At 36.7% G+C, this 22,503-nt stretch overlaps 1 protein-coding gene and 1 long non-coding RNA gene across 7 annotated transcripts in view; one reads left to right on the top strand and one right to left on the bottom strand.

Moving 5' to 3' along the window:
- The window catches only part of ST6GALNAC3 (ST6 N-acetylgalactosaminide alpha-2,6-sialyltransferase 3), a 535,914-nt gene that overhangs the window by 202,397 nt on the left and 311,014 nt on the right, over nucleotides 1-22,503 (bottom strand). The window lies entirely within an intron of this gene.
- On the top strand, nucleotides 907-5,865 carry LOC109502403. The gene is made up of 2 exons (XR_002160975.3): nucleotides 907-1,328; nucleotides 5,620-5,865. It is a non-coding gene; the product is annotated as an uncharacterized LOC109502403 (long non-coding RNA).

Genomic DNA, 22,503 nt, shown 5'->3' with positions numbered 1-22,503 from the left:
GGTCCATTTATGAAATGTCTCCTTTTTCCCATATAAAAAGAGATTTCTTGAGCTGTTAGAATCACATAGGGATTGGACAGGGCTGGACATTAAATACCACAGCTCAGCTGTGGACTGGATGTTCCGCTGAGGTCTCACCAATTATGAAGGGTCTCAAAACTCTGCTATCAGAGGGACTGTCCCTCACCCCTGCTGCAATAAGATTTCTGAAAAGTAGGTTAGAATAGGTCTGCTCAAGGTGAGTGAGTGTATTAGTGCACTTAGAAATGGGTCCTGTAGATTGGTGCCAGAGTGAAAACTTCACCGACGGTCAGATGGTGGCATAAGTGGATACCTCTTGGGACCAGACATTGATCTAAGACCTTCATGCATCTAGGAGCCTACAGTTTTTCAGGGCAAGAAGGAAAACACGATATTCTTTCTGCCAGACGATTTGCAGCAGGGCCTCACATACATTACACTTAGCTAAGTCCTCCAAACCCACTTAGAGTCATGCAAATCAATGCCTGATTTAAACTGTGTGTGTCATATGGCACACTCCAACTTATCACCAAGATGCATATGGTGCAGGGAGGTTACATTCCATTTTCTGTTCCAAGAAGTTGCTTCACTGTATAATAAAAGCATTTTTTTGGGTATGGCCTCTACAAATTAAAAAAAAAATCAAAAAGAAAGGAGAGAGAGAGAGCCTTGGATGTGTTCTGTTCTACAAATTTGCATCGGATTTCCTAGTCGTTAGAGTGAATTAGCTGGTTGTGCTGTAACAAGACTTAATTTAACTAATAAGAATCAGCACACTGGCTTCACTTGACAATTGTAACCTCTGAAAGTGATCAATTAAGACATCACAATCTGTTTCATGACAACATATCGGGATGCCGCAGCTGTGCAGATTATGAGGTCAGCAGCTGACTAACAACTTGAGGGCAAACATTGGCAACAAGAGCCTCTTGTTTATGTAACAAATATGTAATTGGGCAGAATGCTAGGAATGTAATGGCTTGGGGGGATAGGTGGTGATCTTTAAACTGTCCCTTTCTTTTATATATTGTCACCATAGCCAGAGTCGTAAAAGCCTTCCACATACGTATCCTGCTTGGCCACTGTCCTGCCTAGCTGCCTGACCTAAATGAGGTAGCAGGAGATGTGGCTGCACATGGTGACACTCTATTTGCCACTTGGCTGCAGGGACCATTTTACAGTATGCTGGGAGAGCAGGGCTGGATGAATGAAACATTCCTAATCATAATCAGAAGCTGCAGGTGACACCAAGAGCTTGCTAAGGCCCAAGGGACTCATTTATACCTTTGAAGACACTTCAAACTACGGTAAGCCATGATAAAAAAGAAATACCTAGCAATGAGCGGACGGTTTGACCCAAAAGCTGCTCTTATCTGGTTATCTCCGTTCCTTTTATTAGCTTTATCGCTGCATCTTGTGATCTCAACTTTCTTTGTTAAAATGTACTGCTATTTCTCGAACTCATTTATATTATTTGACTTGGGGCCCTTGCTCGAAAATGTATTCCATATGTTTCCACTCGTTCGGTTCTGCCTCAGTAAGCAGTTTCTTCCCAGATTGAGGCCCTGAATTTTCTGAGACCTTTGGAAAGATTTAGCCAGCTCCACTTTATCAAGCCTTATCTTAATTTTGAATTCTCCTTTTTAGTTGCCTTGTCCTTATTTTTTGTTTCTTTTCATTTAAAACAAACTTAACCTCTTCATCTTTTTTTATTGCACACTCAAAACATCATCAAGGCAAATGCTTCGGTTGGGCTTGCACTGTGTCTATAAACCGAGATTGCTGCAATATTCAGCTGACTGACTGGGCAATTGTGTCCCCGTTAAAAGAAAGCCCACAAACATCAAACATTTCCTTTTATTTAAAATCTAACACATTGAGGGACGCCTGGGTGGCTCATTCAGTTAAGTGTCCTACTTTGGCTCAGGTCATGATCTCGTGGTCCGTGAGTTCGAGCCGCGCATTGGGCTCTGTGCTGACAGCTCAGAATCTGGAGCCTGCTTTGGATTCTGTGTCTCTTTCTCTCAAAAATAAAGTTAAAAGAACATTTTAGAAAAAAATAAAAATCTAACATGTTGAGAGGCACCTGGGTGGCTTACTCAGAGTGAGTCGGTGACTCACTCTTGATTTCAGCTCAGGTGATGGTCTCAGGGTGGTGGGATTGAGCCCCATGTTAAGATTCTTTCTCTCCAAAAAAACAAACAAAAAAAATTCTCTTTCTCTCTCTAATATATATATATTTAAATTATATGTATGTATATTATATGTGTGTTTGTGTGTGTGTGTGTGTGTGTGTGTGTGTGTGTGTATATATATATATATATATGTTGATTTTTTTTTAATGCTAAGATCACTACATTTGATTTGGGTATTTCTCCCTTGCAAAAGTATACAAACTCTGTACCTGCACATCTGGTTATGAACACTCAGCTTGTGGAAAGTTAAGAATTTGCTGACATCTATTAAGCAACCAAGTAATTTTTACTTAGTACTTATTCTGTGAAAGGCAGCATGAAGGATAAAATAATTTTAGAATTCTAATCAGTGTGAGCTTTTAATCTTAGTACACAGCTCTGAGGCATAGTGGAGTTCGATGATTAACTAGGGTCCATTCATGCACTATTTTAAAGGCCTGAGGGATTGCCTTGAAAAACAAGCCCTTTCTCTGCTAAAATGAATCATGACATTTGCCTCCTTACAAGAAAAAAGGACTCGGTTCCTGTCTTGGGCACGGGAAAGGATGCGAGAGGGAGGAAAGGAAGAAACAGTGAGAAAGATAAATAAGCTTTGTGTATTATATTTATTGATAGAAACATAATTGAACACCTATTATGGGCCAGTCACCCTACCCAGCACTTTATTACATAATTCCATTCATTCTCATAATAAATTCTTTATAAGTTACATTTTTATTTCCCATTATAGAGTTGGGAAAATTGAGATGAACATGATATCCAGTGGGTACCAGATATTTTTCAGGTTAAAAAGAGGAGTATATGTTACCTTCTATAAAATGTACTCATAGCTAAGAAGGAAATATTTATTATTAATTTGCATTATTCCTAATATACATATGGGCAAACACCTCAAGTCTCACCCAGTATTGTATTAAGATTATTTATATAAAATTGTAAATTGATGCTTTTAAACAACTTGGTGAACAAGAATTTCACCAAAAGAGGACAATGTTTCTCAGCTGATGAAAGGCTCCTTAGGAATAACAGGGTTTTCATATGAGCAGAATTAACCTCTTTTCTCTGGCAATGGTATTAGCATGGCATATGGAATTATGTGGAAAATTATTTTATTATTTTCAATTTGAAATATGGCTGTAACTTCAGTCTAAGATAAACTAATCACAACCAATTTTATTAGTCTCAGATGGTTCTCCACATCTTTTTGGTTTTAATCTGTTTATTTTGAGAAGGAGAGCATGAGTGGGGGAGGTGTAGAGAGAGGGAGAGAGAATTCCAAGCAGGCTCTGCACTGTTGCACAGAGCCCGACTGGGGGCTCGATCTTAGGAACCGTGAGATCATGACCTGAGCCAAAACCAAGAGTCTGATGCTCAACCAACTGAGCAACCCAGGCAACCCATACCTTTATTTAATTTCTTTTTCAAAACTTTTTCATAACAGCAGTGAATTGTATTTCTTTCTGAAACATTAAGTGATTATAGTTCATGTCTGAGGTAAAAAAGGCCATGCCAGATGATGTTTTTAGAAACTGTTCTCTGTGGCCAAAGGGAATATCTTCCCCCATATGAAAACCTCCTTGAGGTTAAATACACTTTAGCAGCCCACAATGCCTGCTTTCAAGTCCTTGGGAATCCAAGGTAGCTCAAGACTGCCAAGCCATTCTCTAACTCAGTAGTCATTCTCTCCTCTGTACTCATAAAGATTCCAGAACACTTGCTGATTGGGATCCTGTGTCCCTAATGTCTATTTTTAATTTTTACTTTATTAGAAGCATTAGTGTTTGGCACAAAATGAATTCTGTTTGCAAACCCAAGGAAACCAAGAAGGTCCTATATTCTCTGATCCTATGGGGAAGGGTAGGAGGAAGGTTGGCTACTCTTTCCTTCTTTTTAAGAATCTGTGCATTTTTATAATTAGTCAGCTTTATTTTTCTGTATTTAAATGTTATTTAAAAAGGCTCTAGAAACCAATTTACCATGACATGCCCTATTGATCCTTACCTGGTTAAAAAAAAAAAAAAAAAAAAAGGAAAAATTACCCAAACTGACAGGCCATTCTCTCTGATTGGCAAGTTTATCCTTTTTTTTTTTTTTTTACTTTTCAGTCACTTTTATCTTGAAATTAATACACATATAGCTAAAGAACTCTCCTGTTTCTCTCTCTCTCTCTCTCTCTCTCTCTCTCTCTCACACACACACACACACACACACACACACACACTCATACACACACAGTTACCCTCATCCAGCTAATGAGATCACTCACTCTACTGGCCACTGTTTCCATCCTGCTCCTTACCAACTGCTCTGGAAAATTCCCCTTCTCTCTTCTCTGGGTAAGAACCTGACGAATTGTCCTGTCTTTTTTGAATGATATATTGGGACAACTGCCAAGCACTTTACATTTTAATCAGCAAGAAGAATGAAATATTTAACCTTTCTTTTTTTTCTCTGTGAATAAGCATATAGACAAGATAATTAGAGCTTATAGAATAGATAATTAAAATCTGTGAATTAGAACTTGCAAAAAACAGTGTGGTTTCTCCAGCAAAGAGAAATGGCCATGTACGAAAGGTCACCTGTCAACCAGTTCTAGTTATTAAATCTCTGTATTTATCACTAAGGTGGCTCTATGGAAAACGAAGGTCAAGACATTAAATTATGAAACAGTCAGGATTAGAAAAGGTCACCAAAAACTCAAGTAAAATTTAACCAAACCTGCTAATTCTCCACCCTAGAAGCAGGCAGACACAGCCGGGGATGAAACGTAACACTAGAGAGTGCAAATCTATCTCCCCATTTTAGCCCCTAAAAACAAATTTCTACCTGATGCCTTGAAGTCTAAATGAAACTCGCTCATCGCAAATAAAAACAGGAGCTTCGATAAATATTTCAGAATGAAAATCATGTTTGAATCGAACTAGCTTAAATTATTAAAAACATTTTTTTACATTAGTCTAACGGTTGCTTTCATTTCAACCACAAGAATGCAATTTAAAATATTGGCCACAGGGCACTCCTGGCACCCTAAATGCTTTACAGGACAATTAGCAACTCACCACTCACTAATTTACTACTTTAATATTGAAACAAATGAGATCTTTGCTTTTCATCATCCAATTTGAATGAATTTGAACAAAGCAAGTTGAACAAAGCTCCAGAGATGCACTCTCCAGTTTGCTGTCGTTTATTTCTCCACTCTTCATGAATGTTTTTAGAGTTTTAGTTTTAGAGGCTTCAACATGTATAATGATGCCATTGGGGAATAGATTTTGCCTTTATTCTCCTTGATGTTCTTTTGAGGTCTTTCAAGTAAAAGGTACAAAAGAGGCATTAACAATCTGGCATTGTTTTTATTGCTTGACAAAGAAAAAAATGTATTTTAATTTTTCCCGTGTTTCAGGAATGATTAAGCAAGCTGTTTTCATCTACATCAAGTCACTTTCAGCAGACCTCTAACTGTGAGCAAAGAATTGTGAAGACTGTTCTAGAGAGAAATCAACACAGTTCAACCAAGCCAGCTTGTAAATGCACTTCTTTGCCCCTCTACGAACCAGCATCTTTCAGTTAATGCAGCTTTCAAAAGTAGTGTATATAAATCACATATTATGAGTAACAGCACATAAAAAGACAGATTTGATAACCCACAGTTTGGCTCTGATTCTCTGTGGATTTGGGATATGGCATCTACCTTGATTCCTACCTGGTGGCATTACATATAAACATAAAACTTAATATGGGGGTACATAAAAATGTTAATGTCAAGAAATAATTCTAAAACAGGTAACATAAAGCTATGTTTCTCAGTTGCCATAGATGATGTGTTCTTTTTATTTGGAAGTTCCTTGAGGGGAATGGATCTGTATAATCATGTAGGCATGCCAAAGAAAACAGCTTGCACTCTCTGGACTGGAAAGCAAAAAACAAGTCTTCTCAAACCAAGAGTTTTCTCCTACAGGCTGGAATAATGAAATAATTCACACTTTACTATCACTATTAGGTCATAAAATCTGACTAATTTTGTGACCAACTTACCTCTGGATTCTTTTCTCTCAGGAAGATGAGCTCAAGATACTTTGCTAACATTCTACCCTCTATGTCATACAAAGAAAGTAAAAAAGAACACTGATTCATGCTACAGTATTAGTATCTTTTTCCCCCAATTAGTTTATTTATTTTTTTATTTTCTTTAATATAATTTATTGTCAGATTGGCTAACATGCAGTGTGTAAAGTGTGCTCTTGGTTTTTGGGGTGCACTCCCGTGGTTCATTGCTTACATACAACACCCAGTACTTATCCCAACAAGTGCCCTCCTCAATGCCCATCCACCATTTTCCCTTCTCCCCCCACCTACCCCTGCATCCACCCTCAGTTTGTTCTCTGTATTTAAGAGTCTCTTGTGGTTTGCCTCCCTCCCTCTCTGTTTGTAACTATTTTTTCTCCTTCCCTGCCCCCATGGTCTTCTGTTAAGTTTCTTGAGATCCACATATGAATGAAAACATATGATAATTGTCCTTCTCTGATTGACTTATTTCACTCAGCAAAATACCTTCCAGTTCCATCCACGCTGCTGCAAATGGCATGATTTCATTCTTTCTCATTGCCAAGTAGTATTCCATTATATATATAAACCACATCTTTACCCATTCATCAGTTGATGGACATTTAGGCTCTTTCCATAATTTGGCTATGTTTACAGTATTAGAATCTTAACATGTCACTCAATTAGGGACATGGTTCTCAACTGAACTCAACAATAACCAGGAGAGCTTTTAAAAAATTATAATGGATATAGTCCACTTCTGACCAATGGAATCAGACAACTCTTGAGGATGGCACCTACAAGTAAGCGTTTTTTTCAAGTTCCACAGATGATTCCAGTGGGTATCTAGGTTTGAGAAACACTTTCCTAGAGGAATCAGCAATGATAAATGAGGAGACCATAATGCCAGATTAAAGAGATGAAAAACAAAATGGTAAAGTTGGATCCCTGGGGTACTGTGTGGAGAAGATCCTAAGGTAGTAAATCTTTCCAATTACAACCTCGACTACTACCAGCTAGATTGGTAAGCAGAACTTACCACTGAAATCAGGCCAAGAAGTCAGATGTCATGAAGAGCATATGGAGAGGATATTGCAAGTATGCATGTAGTACCAAGCATGAGAACTTTTATTTCCCACAGAGTTATGTTTATTATAGAGCATTAGAGGTCTTCCATATGTTCTGGCTAAAATTTGCTTTGGAAGCATGGAAGAAAATTGTGTTGCCTGAACAATTTTCTTAATTGTCATGTGGAATTTTGGCGAGCATTTAAGGCTAGTGACAAATTGAACATTAACTAAATACAATCTTTCCCATCTTGTTTCATTTTCTAGGCTGAAGGATGCTTTGAGAGGAAGGGGTTGGTGGAGATGGAGCAATGGCAAATATCAGAGAAGGGCCCATGAATGGAGTGAGAACCCAGGGAACATAGGAGTCAATAATTTAAGAATATAGTTTAATGGCTATCCTTTGAAAAGATAGAGACACCTCTTCCTCTGAGACAGGAAAAAAGAATTAAGAACGAGAGGAGAAAAGACAACCTTACAAGACATGACTGCAATTAGAGTTCACTCAGGATTCCCTTGCATTTCTAAAAAGCAAGTAAGGGTTAATTATGGAAAGATGGGATACTTAGAGGTAAGGTTAACAGACTTTAGGAGAGGGATGAACTTTTGAGAAAGAGTATTTTGAGCAAGAATAAGAAAGATTGCAGTAGTGCCACAGCTGGAATTTAGAAATTACAGATTTTTGATGAAGGTATTGAAAGGTTATACATTCTTTCTAGTGCTGTTCAGGAGCACAGAGACAGGAATGAAGAAACTAGCCAGCTTGATCTAGAGCTGGAGATTGTGGTAAGTGATAGACTGAAAGTTCACAGTTGAGAAGTAATTATGAGCACTAGTAACATGGATTCCAAGCTGAAAGTGGAAGTAAATGGTGGCAAAATGAGCAAGTGGAAAAGATAAGGCAACATGAATGTCTTAGTGGGGTTATGTTCATTCACTGGAGACAGGGAAAGCATGCATGTACTGTATGTCCTAAGACTATGCTTATTTAGGAATAAGAAAAAAATGTGGCTTATATAGGCTTTCAACTGGCTCAGGCTTCAGGAAATAAACTATAGTATAAGTCATTCCTTCTAGTTTGGAAATGCAAAACCAAAGTACGAGGGATATTCAAATTCATTACTGTTAACAAGTACCAGCATGAGAATATCTGCTTCAATAAATTAACTTATAAAATTCAGACAAACTTTCCATGGCAGATAAAAGAGCTGGAAAAAATGTAAAAACAATCTGTTTAAGATCATCCAAGACTTAACATAGCGAGAAATTGCCAGCCTACAGAAATCTGGAACTCAGGGAGGTAGACCATCACTAAAGGCTGCTTTTGCCCTAGAGGCATTTGTGGCTCTGGAATAAATGGTTGAGTTCTGCTTCTGGCAGAAATCAGAATGCAAATTCCCAAAGGGTAAATCAACATCTACTTTGTTCTAGGACTCCTAAGATGTGTGCTAAAAATTAGTTTGAAATAAACCAGTCTAGCAAAATTTGTCATCTTTTTTCATGCTGGTTGGTTGGCTCTGAAAACTTCAATTTTGGAAATTGCATTATGTAGTTCTGGACTTCTCATAGCTTTAGACACCTGGAAAAAGCAAAGAAAAATATCTTCTCAGGAGGAAGATAATAGCATACTAGGCCTCAAATTATTGCTACAAATAAAATTGTAAATACAATGCCCAACAGACAATCTAAAAATCCAGACACATGAAAAGACAAGGCACCAATAGAGAAAACCAAAAGCAAGAGTCTCATGGGAGCTCCACAAATGGAATTACAGGGCATAGACAGAAACAATCTATGTTCACTACATTCAAGGAGATAAAAGCCAAGTGAAATACTGGCAGGGAAATGAAAACTATAAAAAGTGATGGAGTGTACATAAAAAAGAACCACTTAGAAGTTCTAGAACTGATAAACACAATACAAGAAATGAAGAACTCAATGACTGAACATATATTTATCTGAAATACCAGAGGAGAGGAGAAATGGAACAGAGGAAAATGGCTGAGAATTTTCTACAATTTATAAGAATCCACACATTCAAAAGGCTAATGACTCATAGGCAAAATAAATAAAAAATAAATCTATATCTAAACATAGTATAGAGAAGCTTCAGAAACACAAAAACAAAGAGGAGATTCTAGAATTAAATTTACCATAAAATAGCATATAATTTGGGAGGCTGTAAGTGGACTTAAAATACTTTCAGTTTCTTCCATAGTCATGGGAAGAGGGTAAATGTGCCAAATAACATTATACTTCCATAAACTTAGATGCTGTTCTTAGGGCAGTAGTTCTCAAATGTTTTGGTCTCAGGTGCCATTTATACTCTCAAAATTATTGAGGATTCCAAGGATAGTTTGTTTACATAAGTTGAACATATAGTGATATTCACCATGTTCAAAATTGAAACTGAGAAAAATTAAAAATATGAATTCACTTAAAAATAACAAAAATATTACCATATCATATTAACATATCACATTTTTAATGAAAAGTACTATATATTTTACAAAACCATAAAAAGAGTGAATTTATATTACATTTTTGCAACTTTCTTTAGCATCTTGCTTAATTGAAGATAGCTGGATTCTCATATTTGTTTCAGCTTTCAATCCATTACAAATGTGTGTTTTGGGTTGAAACAGAAGAGAAAAAAAATCCAGCTTCACACAGATATGTAGTAGGAAAGGGGGGATAATTGGAGATATTGTTCCTTGAATCTATACCAAAATTGGCAATTTCTTAAATTTTATTCACAATATGGAACCTGAAAACATATCAATAAAATTTTCTACCATTACATTAGAATTCATTGGTCTATCTTACACTTCTCATGCATCTTTAACACTGTGCATGCATGATTTTGTAACAAAACCCTGTAAAACACCCTGGTTTTGAAAAACATTAGTGCAATGAGTAATGAAGATATTTGAAGTGTTGAAGTTTTCCAATATATATTATAAAAACATTCATTGATATTACCACTGATCTCATCAGAAAAGTCTTTAAGTTTTCAGAAACCAGAAAGCTGATGGTAACAAATACAAATTTTCCAAAATGCTAATTTTGACTTGAAGGCTCAATTTTTGTCATTAGTAAAATATGCTGCCTGTTATTTTCTTGAAATGACAGGTTCACGTCATTCATTTTCAAGAAAATGTCTGCCAAATACCTAAATCCGAATATTCATAATTTGTCTGTTGGCTATTTCAAGTAAAAATGGTATTCAATGAAACTTGCAACACATATAAAATTTTTCAGAATAAAAAGTGTTGGGGAGAAAACTATATCAATGTAATTGTAACATTAACACTCAAATCATATAATCATCTCAAAAGTAAATGCATACAAGAAATATCATCCCAGTAAACACAGAAAAAGAATTTGATAAAATTCAACACCAACTAATGATTAAAAACTTTCTTTTAAAGGGGAAGTAACAGGGAGCTTCCTTAGTCTAATGAAATATTTTCTACAAAACAAAAATTCTAGAGTCAACATTGTACTTTCACATTTAAATTTTTTTTAAGTTTATTTCTTCTTGATAGATAAAGAGAGAGAGCATGAGCAGGGGAGAGAGAGTGGCAGGGGGAGACACAGAATTTGAAACAGGCTCCAGGCTCTGAGCTGTTAGCACAGAGCTCAACGTGGGGCTTGAACCCACAAACCGTGAGATCATGACCTGAGCCAAAGCTGGATGCTTAACTGACTGAGCCACCCAAGTGCCCCAATGTACTTTCACATTTAATGGTAAAATGTTGGAAGCTGTCTTTCTGAAATTGGGAATAAAACAATTATTTCCACTGTCACCACTGTTATATAGTATCACACTGAGGTCCTAGCCAATGCAGCAAGGCAAGAAAAAAAAATGAAAGGTATAAGGATTGGAAAAGAAGAAACAAAATATAATTAGTCACAGATGATATAATATTAAATAATGCACATGTAATTTGTTATAATTTTTGTTGGAGTTAGTAGTATTGCTAGATACAAATCACTTATATTTCAATGATCTCAGCAACAGTGAAAATTGAAGAAAGTGTATCATTTATAACTGTCTCACAATATTAAATACCTAGGAATAAATTCAGTAAAAGATGTGCAAGACTTCTGTTGAGAAAATACAAATTTTATTAATAAACATTATCAAAAACTCATATAAATAGAGAGATATAACATGTACATAGACTAGAAAACTTAATGATGTAAGGATGTAAATTGTCCTCAAATTGATCTATAGATTCAAAGAAATCTCAATCAAAATCCCCAAATACCACAGAATTCTAACATGCATATGAAATGCAAAGGGCTAGAAAAGCTAGGACACCCTTGATGAAGAACAAGATGGTACTGGCACAGGATGGACAAAAGAGACCCATGTAACACAATAAAGGTTCTAAATAATTTGAAATCAAAGTGCCAAGCTGAGTAGTGGAGAGAGGGAAAAAATCAGCCTTTTAAAAAAGTGGAGTTGGGGTGCTGATAGCTCAGAGCCTTCAGATTCTGTGTCTCCCTCTCTCTGCTCCTCCCTACTCGTGCTCTGTCTCTCTCTCTCAAAAATAAATAAACATTTTTTTTAAAAAGTGGACTTGGAATAATTGATTTTTAAAAAGTAAATATAGACCTTTCTTTATATAATGCAGGTGAATTGGAAACTTGTATCTGAAAGACAATAAAGCTCTACTGAAAAAAAGTAGGAGAGAACTTTTATACCTTCAGAGTAAGAATATTTTTTTCTTAAAAAAGATATGAAAGCACTAATAATAAAGGAAAAGATTGAGAAAATAAACTATATTAATTTTAAGAATGGCTGTCTTTCAAACGACAACATTAAGAGAGTAAACAGGCAGGCCACAGATGTGTGTGTGTGTGTGTGTGTGTGTGTGTGTGTGTGTGTATCTTCTCTCTCTGTGAGGTGTGTGTGTGTGTGTATGTATATACATATACATACACACACACACACATATATACATATGTATGTATATATATACATATATATATCCTAAAAAGAGTCAATATACAAATATATAACAAATCCTTACAAGTCAATAATAAAAGATAGACAAAGCAACAGAATGATGGGCAAAAGATTCAGTCATTACATAAAAGAGGAAGTTCAAATGGCAAATAAGTATCAGAAAAGGTGATCATCAGGGCACCTGGGGGGCTCAGTTGGTTAAGTGTCTGACTTCAGCTCAGTTTATGATCTCATGGTTTGTGAGTTCAAGCCCTGCATCAGGCTCTGTGCTGACAGCCCAGAGCCTGGAGCCTGCTTCAGATTCTGTGTCTCCCTCTCTCTCTGCCCATCCCCACTTGTGCTCTGTTTCTGTGTCTCTCAAAAACAAATAAATGTTAATTTTTTTTTAAAAAAGGTGCTTATCATTAGTAATCAAAAAATGCAAATTAAAACCATGAGATGTTATTGCACCTGTGTCAGTTTGCTTGAAATTAAAATATCCGACAGTGCTTTCAACAATAGCCAAAGTATGGAGAGAGCCTAAATACCTATCAACTGATGAATGGATAAAGAATATGTAGTTTTATACGTACAATGGAATATTACTTGACAATGAGAAAGAATGAAATCCTGCCATGTGCAGCAATGTGGATGGAAATGGAGGGTATTATGCTAAGTGAAATAAGTTAGTCAGAGAAAGGCAGATATCACATGTTTTCACTCATATGTGGAACTTAAGAAAGTTAACAGAAGACCATGGGGAAGGGGTAAAAAAAAATAGTTACAAACAGAGAGGGAGGGAGGCAAACCACAAGAGACTCTTAAATACAGAGAACAAACTGAGGGTTGATGCGGGGGGATGGGTGATGGGCACTGAGGAGGGCACTTGTTGGGATGAGCACTGGGTGTTGTATATAAGCAATGAATCATAGGAATCTACCCCCAAAACTAAGAGCACACTGTATACGCTGTATTTTAGCCAATTTGACAATAAATTATATTAAAAAATAAATAAATTGAAAATAAAATAACGTAAAATAAAATAAAATAAAATAAAATCTGACAATATCAAGTATTAAAAAGAATGTATAGTAACTGGAAGTCTCAAACAATAACTGGCAGCCATGTGAAATCTGCATTAACACTTTGAAAAAGTATAGCATTCTCCTATAAACTTGAATATACATACACACCCTAAGACTCAGGAATTCTACTCCCTGCCATATCACTTACAAAAATGCATTCTTTTGTAATCCAGGATTCATATACAAGAATATTCAGAGCAGCATGGTTTATAACACCCTCAAATTCTTGTGCAAAGGAATTCTGTCCATCATTGAAAACAAATGAACAACATACATGTATCTCAAAAACATGTCAAGCGAAAACCAGACACAAAGGAACATAGAGTAGAAGATCCTATTTATACAACACTCTGAATAAGCTAAGCCGGGGAGATTTTCTTAACATCACTTTGAAACCATAATGAACATCACAGTTAACAACGCCCTGCCAGAATAGCACTGATGTGTTATAAGATGGTGGTTAAGTGTTCTTCAAAAATGGTGTTCCGAGGACAAATATGTTGGCAAATGTCACATATATTCTCCACCTCTCAGAGACTGCCAATGCATATTAAATACCTAAGGCTATCACAAGTCATTCACTGAAAAAATTTGTTTCATTTTGTTTAATTCAGAGTTCCAGAAAATTATTTGGAAACATTACCCTCTTTTTTTGTTGTTTTTTATTTTTCTGGTAGCAGACTGATTAATGTCTTATGAAATAATGGTTTGGAACATAGTTTGGAAACTCCGTGATAGATATGGTCTTATTAGGTCTGGGAACAAGACATGAATGCCCAATGATTTCACAATTATTTTACATTGTTCTGGAAGTTCTACTCAATATAATAACTGAAGCCCGGAGACCAGGTTGGAGGAAGTATTAATACTGGAACAGAGGGCGAAAATCATCATTGTTTGTAGATGATATGCTAGTCTTCCTTGCAAACACAACAGACCAGAGAAAACTTTAGAACCAGTAGGAAAATTTTAGAATGGTTAGCTGCTACAACATGGATATATAAAATTACAGATATTTATAATTGTTAGCTCTTCCTGATGGATAGACCCTGTAATTATTATAGAATGCCCTCCTTCATCTCTTGTTACAGCCTTTAATTTAAAGTCTGATATAAGTATGGCTACTCCAGCTTTCTTTTGACTTCCATTAGCATGACAGATAGTTCTCCATCCCCTCATTCTCAATCTGAAGGTGTCCTCAGGTCTAAAATGAGTCTCTTGTACACAGCAAATAGATGGGTCTTGGTTTTTTTTATCCATTCTGATACCCTATGTCTTTTGGTTGGAGCATTTAGTCCATTTACATTCAGTGTTACTATTGAAATATATGGGTTTAAAGTCATTGTGATGTCTGTAGGTTTCACACTTGTAGTGGTGTCTCTGGTACTTTGTGGTCCTTGCAACATTTCACTCACAGAGTCCCCCTTAGGATCTCTTGTAGGGTTGGTTTAGTGGTGATGAATTCCTTCACTTTTTGTTTGGGAAAACCTTTATCTGTCCTTCTATTCTCAATGACAGACTTGCTGGGTAAAAGGATTCTTGGCTGCGTATTTTTCTTGTTCATCACATTGAAGATTTCCTGCCATTCCTTTCTGGCCTGCCAAGTTTCTGTAGATACGTCTGCTACTACGCTTATGTGTCTACCTTTGTATGTTAAGGCCTGTTTATCCCTAGCTGCTTTCAGAATTCTCTCTTTATCCTTGATTTTGCCAGTTTCACTATGATATGTCCTGCAGAAGATCCATTCAAGTTACAGCTGAAGGGAGTTCTCTGTGCTTCTTGGATTTCAATGCCTGTTTCCTTCCCCAGATCCAGGAAGTTCTCAACTATGATTTGTTCAAGCACACCTTCAGCCACTTTCTCTCTCTCTCTTCTTCTTCTGGAATTCCTATGATAAGGATATTGTTCCGTTTGATTGGATCACTTAGTTCTCTAATTCTCCCCTTGTACTCCTGGATTTTTTATATCTCTCTTTTTCTCAGCTTCCCCTTTCTCCATAATTTTATCTTCTAATTCACCTATTCTCCCCTCTGCTTCTTCAATCTGCACTGTGGCTGACTACATTTTATTTTGCACCTCATTTATAGCATTTTTTAATTCATCATGACTATGCACCAAATTTGGAAGCACCCAAATACACAAAAACAGTTAATCACAAACACAAGCAACCTTATTGATAAGAATGTGGTAATTGCAGGGGACTTTGCTACTCCACTTACAACAATGGATAGATCATCTAGACACACGGTCAATAAAGAAACAAGGGCCTTGAATGATACATTGGATCAGATGGACTTCACAGATACATTTAGAACCTGCAAACCAAAGCAATGGAATATACTTTCTTCTCAAGTGCACATGGAACATTCTCCAAGATAGATCACATACTGGGTCACAAAACAGCCCTTAATAAGAATAAAAGAGTTGAGATCATACCACACACACTTTCAGGTCACAAGCTATGAAACTTGAAATCAACCACAGGAAAAAGTCTGGAAAACCTCCAAAAGCATGCAGGTAAAGAACACCCTACTAAAGAATGAATGGGCCAACCAGGCAATTAGAGAAGAAATTTAAAAAATATATGGAAACAAATTAAAATGAAAATACAGCAATCCAAACGCTTTGGGATGCAGCGAAGGCAGTCCTGAGAGAAAAGTACATTGCAATCCAAGCGTATCTCAAGAAACAAGAAAAATCCCAAATACAAAACCTAACAGCACACCTAAAGAAAATAGAAGCAGAAGAGCAAAGACACCCCAAACCCAGCAGAAGAGCAGAAATAAACAATACAGAATCTAAAAAAACAGTAGAGCAGATCAATGAAACAAAGAGTTGCTTTTTTGAAAAAATAAACCAAACTGATAAACCTTTAGACAGGCTTCTCAAAAAGAAAAGGGAGGGTACCCAAATAGATAAAGTCATGAATGAAAATGGAATTATTACAACCAATCTCTCAGAAATACAAGCAATTATCAGGGAATACTATGAAAAATTATATGCGAACAAACTGGACAACCTGGAAGAAATGGACATTTTCCTAAGCACCCACACACTTCCAAAACTCAAACAGGAAGAAGTAGAAAATTTGAACAGACCCCTAGCCAGCAAAGAAATTGAATCAGTTATCAAAAATCTCCCAACAAATACGAGTACAGGACCAGATGGCTTTCCTAGGGAATTCTACCAGATATTTAAAGCAGAGATAATATCTATCCTTCTCAAGCTGTTCCAAAAAATAGAAAGGCAAGGAAAACTTCCAGACTCATTCTATGAATCCAGCATTACTTTGATTCCAAAACAGACAGAGACCCAGCAAAAAAAAAAAAAAAAAAAAAAAAAAAAAAAAAGAGAGAGAGAACTACAGGCCAATATCCCTGATGAATATGGATGCAAAAATTCTCAACAAGATACTAGCAAATCGAATTCAACAGCATATACAAAGAATTATTCACCATGATCAAGTGGGATTCATTTCTGGGCTGCAGGGCTTGTTCAATATTCACAAATCAATCAATGTGATACATCACATTAATAAAAGAAAAGATAAGAAACATATGGTCCTGTCAATCGATGCAGAAAATGCATTTGGCAAAATTCAGCATCCTTTCTTAATAAAAACCCTCGAGAAAGTCGGGATAGAAGGAACATACTTAAACATCATAAAAGCCATTTATGAAAAGCCCACAGCTAACATCATCCTCAATGGGAAAAAACTGAGAGCTTTCCCCCTGAGATCAGGACCACGACAGGGATGTCCACTCTCACTGCTGTTGTTTAACATAGTGTTGGAAGTTCTAGGATCAGCAATCAGACAACAAAAGGAAATCAAAGGTATCAAAATTGGCAAAGATGAAGTCAAGCTTTCACTTTTTGCAGATGACATGATACTATACATGGAAAACCCAACAGACTCCACCAAAAGTCTGCTAGAACTGATACATGAATTCAGCAAAGTCACAGGATACAAAATTAATGTACAAAATCAGTTGCATTTTTATACACCAATAATGAAGCAACAGAAAGACAAATAAAGAAACTGATCCCATTCACAATTACACAAAGAATCTTAAAATACCTAGGAATAAACCTAACCAAAGATGTAAAAGATCTGTATGCTGAAAACTATAGAAAGCTTATGAAGGAAATTGAAGAAGAGACAAAGAAATGGAAAAACATTCTGTGCTCATGGATTGGAAGAATAAATATTGTTAAAATGTCAATACTACCCAAAGCTATGTACACATTCAATGCAATCTCAATCAAAATTGCAACAGTATTCTTCTCAAAGCTAGAACAAGCAAATTTGTGTGGAACCACAAAAGACCCCAAATAGCCAAAGCGATTTTGAAGAAGACCAAAGTGGGAGGCATCACAATCCCAGACTTTAGCCTCTACTACAAAGCTGTAATCATCAAGACAGGATGGTATTGGCACAAAAACAGAAACATAGACCAATGGAATAGAATAGAGATTCCAGAATTGGACCCACAAATGTATAGGCAGCTAATCTTTCACAAAGCAGGAAAGAATGTCCAATGGAAAAAAAGACAGTCTCTTTAGCAAATGATGCTGGGAGAACTGGACAGCAACATGCAGAAGAATAAAACTAGACCATTTTTTTTACACCATTCACAAAAATAAACTCAAAATGGATAAAAGACCTGAATGTGAGACAGGAAACCATCAAAACCCTAGAGGAGAAGGCAGGAAAAGACCTCTCTGACCTCAGCCGCAGCAATTTCTTACTTGACACATCTCCAAAGGCAAGGAAATTAAAAGCAAAAATGAACTACTGAGACCTCAGGAAGATAAAAAGCTTCTGCACTGCAAAGGAAACAATCAACAAAACTAAAAGGCAACCAACAGAATGGGAAAGGATATTTACAAATGACATATGGGATAAAGAGCTGGTATCCAAAATCTATAAAGAACTCACCAAACTCCACACCCGAAAAACAAATAATCCAGTGAAGAAATGGGCAGAAGACATGGATAGACACTTCTCTAAAGAAGTCATCCAGATGGCCAACAGGCACATGAAAAGATGCTCAATGTCACTCCTCATCAGGGAAATACAAATCGAAACCACACTGAGATACCACCCTATGCCAGTCAAAGTGGCTAAAACGAACAAATCAGGAGACTATAGATGCTGGAGAGGATGTGGAGAAACGGGAACCCTCTTGCACTGTTGGTGGGAATGCAAACTGGTGCAGCCACTCTGGATAACAGTGTGGAGGTTCCTCAAAAAATTAAAAATAGCTCTACCCTATGACCCAGCAATAGCACTGCTAGGAATTGACCCAAGGGATACAGGAGTGCTGATGCATAGGGGCACTTGTACCCCAATGTTTATAGCAACACTTTCAACAATAGCCAAATTATGGAAAGAGCCTAAATGTCCATCAACTGACAAATGGATAAAGAAGATACTGTTCATATATACAATGGAATACTACTTGGTGATGGGAAAGAATGAAATCTGGCCATTTGTAGCAAAGTGGATGAAACTGGAGAGTATTATCCTAAGTGAAATAAGTCAGGCAGAAAAAGACAGATACCATATGTTTTCACTCATATGTGGATCCTGAGAAACTTAACAGAAGACCATGGGAGAGGGGAAGGGGGAAAAAAAGTTACAGAGAGTGAAGGAGGCAAACCATAAGAGACTGTTAAATACTGAGAACAAACTGAGGATTGATGGGGGTTGGGGGAGTGGGGAAAGTGGGTGATGGGCATTGAGGATGGCACCTGTTGGGATGAGTGCTGGGTGTTGTGTGGAAACCAATTTGACAATAAATTGTATTAAAAACAAACAAACAAACCAAAAACACAATTACATCCATAGTACCCCAGCAAAAGAAAAGAACTATAACTGAAAACCATTTAATGTATAATAGCAACCAAAATGCAAAATACCTAGGGGTAAAAACTGAATAAGAAATTTGTGCATGCTCTAAGAAAAACAAACATACAGGCTGTCAGTGCAGATACGGAATGATAAGTGTTTTTTAAGAAAAAAATTAATTTCTACATCGAGACTAGATGCTTGCTAAAGTTTATTTCAGGTCTTAGATTTTGTGATCTACTACTGGACAAGCTAAATAAAGCCTTTGAATGATAGGAATCTGATAGTAAGATTTAAATATAATATTTATACTTGCTTCGGAGACTCTCTTTCCTTTATTACTGCAGTAACTATAGTTTGAAAGCCCTTTCTTGGTTGAATAATTATTTTTAAACTATTTTAAATCTTCTTCTAGATATCATGGTTATTGACCCAGTAAATGAAATTACTGAGCCCCCAGTATTTTAATGCTTTAATGAAGTGGCTTTCTAAAATGCTCACTCCCTTTGACCATGTAAAGCATAGCAATTAGCTAAAACTGAAAATTACCACCCTTCTAGTACCCAAGACTCCAGCAACTAGACAAACTAAAGACCTCGCTCAGGCCTCAGAAGAGCAAGAGCAACAATAAACAAATAATTATTCACAGGATGAATGAACCAAAATGTTTTATTGAAAATTATGGTGCACAGTCATCACAATTTTAAGAGATTTCAGACTTCCGTAGAGTCTTCTCCAAAACCTATGTAACTGGAGTTTAGAACTCTCCATGGGATCATTCTGATAAAGGGCAATTTGAACATCTCTCAAGCAGTGAGTATTGTAGCTCTTTTACATATTTTGAAGCTGAAATAAAAAAATAAGGCCCTGAAGTTAAAACAGGGTCAGTTGCCATAAAACATTAAAGCACAGGCAATCCAAAATGTAAACAATTTTTTATTTTTTGTTTCATTTACAAAATAGGTTTACTGACAGGCTATGAAAAGAATGGGTGTCCTTGCCTTTCCTGAAAAGAAGGAAATGTAAACTGTGCACAAGTCCTGGCTGGGTGCAGCAGCTGAGACACGGTCCTCGTCACAGCCCCCCACCTCACGCTTGGGCTCCCGTCTGTAGCTGCGTATCTAAAGCATAGGGCCTAATTAAGCTAATGAATTATGTATGGATATATTATTGAATATACCAGCCTGGCCATAAAAATAAATAAATAACCTTTCTGTTTCCCAGAATTTCATTTGCGACGTGGAGAAGTGAGAGGGAGCTGTGAAAAGCCAAATAATTTTTCTAGTTCTAATTGTTATGAAAATGATATGCCTCTGTGTGTGTGTGTGTGTGTGTGTGTGTGTAACTGCTGTCAACAAATACTAATTTTCAGCAAAGAATAGGTAACACTTCACAAAAATAGGACTTGTTCCAACTGAATATTTGTTTCTTGTGAGAGGAGACAGGCAGTTTGCTATACCATGGCCATATCATTTCTCTATCTTTCCAGTGCTGGAAGCATATATTTGCCCATAAACCAGATTTTCCAATACAGATTAAATAATGAAGACATGATGGGGTACCGGGGTGGCTCAGTCAGTTGAGCATACAACTCTTGATCTCAGCACAGGTCATGATCTCGTGGTTTGTGGGTTCGAGCCCCCACATTGGGTTCTGCACTGACTGTGCGGTGTCTGCTTGGGATTCTGTCTCTCCCTCTCTCTCTCCACCCCTTCCTTCCCCACTTGCACTCTCCTTCTCTCAAAATAAAAAAAAAAACTTCAAAAAAAAGATGATTAAAAAAAATGAAGACATGATTCAAAATGAAAGCTATTAATACCAGGACTTTGAAAGTTTAGTATGTAAACTTCCATATATAAAAACAGATCACTGCATATAGTCGTTTCAATACAACCAACATGCACCATTTCATCATATTCCACTTCCTTCTTATCTGAAAAGAACTTAATGTGTTTTAAGAAAATGAGAATAGAACCATCTTCTGGCAGCATAGTACAACACAAATAAGCACTGACTTTGTTATCAGACTTGTGTTCAGATTCCTCTCTGCCACTTTCTAGGCTGGGTGCTTTTGCATACATTTCTCAACTTCATGATTCTCTGTTTTTTAAGTTCTACAATTCATTTATTAGTTATCCATGGGCAACCACTGTATTTGCCCACCTGACAACCTTGAATAAAATTCAACATTACTATTCATCTCCCATAAAAGAGAGAAAAAAAAACCCTACAGTCATTAGTGGGCAATATAAATTTAGTGGAAGACCATTTGGGGATATGAAAGAGGGCTTTCCCCTCCCAGATCTTCATTTCTTCCTAGTGACACACCCCAGACTCTATTTCTCTGCATTTCTTCACAAAGCGATATATTTCTCCTGATGGTTCTTCCCAGCTGGACTCTCACAACTATCACTCACTCAGCCCCCTAGACTCTCTTGTTACCAAGATCGACCCTTCTCAGGAGTTAGTAGAGATGTATCAATAACAAATCTTGTGATTAATAAATAAAAGCACACATACACACACTTTGCAAGAGGAAATGAAGCCTTTTTATTTTCTGCATTTGTGTCATCTGAGGATTCCCTTCAGGACTAGTAAAATCTTTCTGCTTTGGCTTTAGCTTTGTTATTTTTCTTAGAAGATGTTGGTAATAAATATGTTTCAGAAGCACCCATACACTTGCTTCTTTCATTTTTCCCCCCACATAAGTCTGCTTGGTAAAAAAAAGTGCTACGTAGAAAACATCAGATGCAGCTTAAGGACACACAGAGTGAAGGCTTTTCTGTGTGGGCTGGATCGTGAATGTAGAGCACGCATTGTGACGAAAATCATTCCTCTAGCTCATGATGGGAATAATTTCTCAGATCGAAGTTCCCTTTCTGCCCCACAGAGAAAACCTAAGTAACAGTCATGATCTTTTCTTAACACTGCATGGCAAGCTTCAAAAGACAACCAAGGCCAGGAAAATTCCTCTAATGGTTATCTGTCCCCTCCGAGCGACAGTGAGGCAGTTCCAAATCAAACATGGCACTGGGCTTGGTTTCTTAGAAACAAAAGGATAGATTACACTACAAATTTTAAAAAGAAAATTAATTTCATAATAGATTTCCTGGCTGGATGTTAGGAAGACTATTCTCAAAAAAATAAAGGGCTATTTGTAGTCTTTTTGGAAAACTAGTAAAGTTTTATGCAGAGTATGGATAACCACAGATGGCAGTAAAGTGTATAATGTATGCAAAGGGGAATGGTTCCAAGCTGATATTTTTTCCCCTGGGAAAACTTA

This window comes from Felis catus, chromosome C1 (assembly GCF_018350175.1).
Source record: "Felis catus isolate Fca126 chromosome C1, F.catus_Fca126_mat1.0, whole genome shotgun sequence".
In the NCBI taxonomy this organism is placed as follows: domain Eukaryota; kingdom Metazoa; phylum Chordata; class Mammalia; order Carnivora; family Felidae; genus Felis; species Felis catus.
The sequence above is the reverse complement of the archived record's forward strand: the minus strand, read 5'-3'. Positions and strand labels throughout refer to the sequence as shown.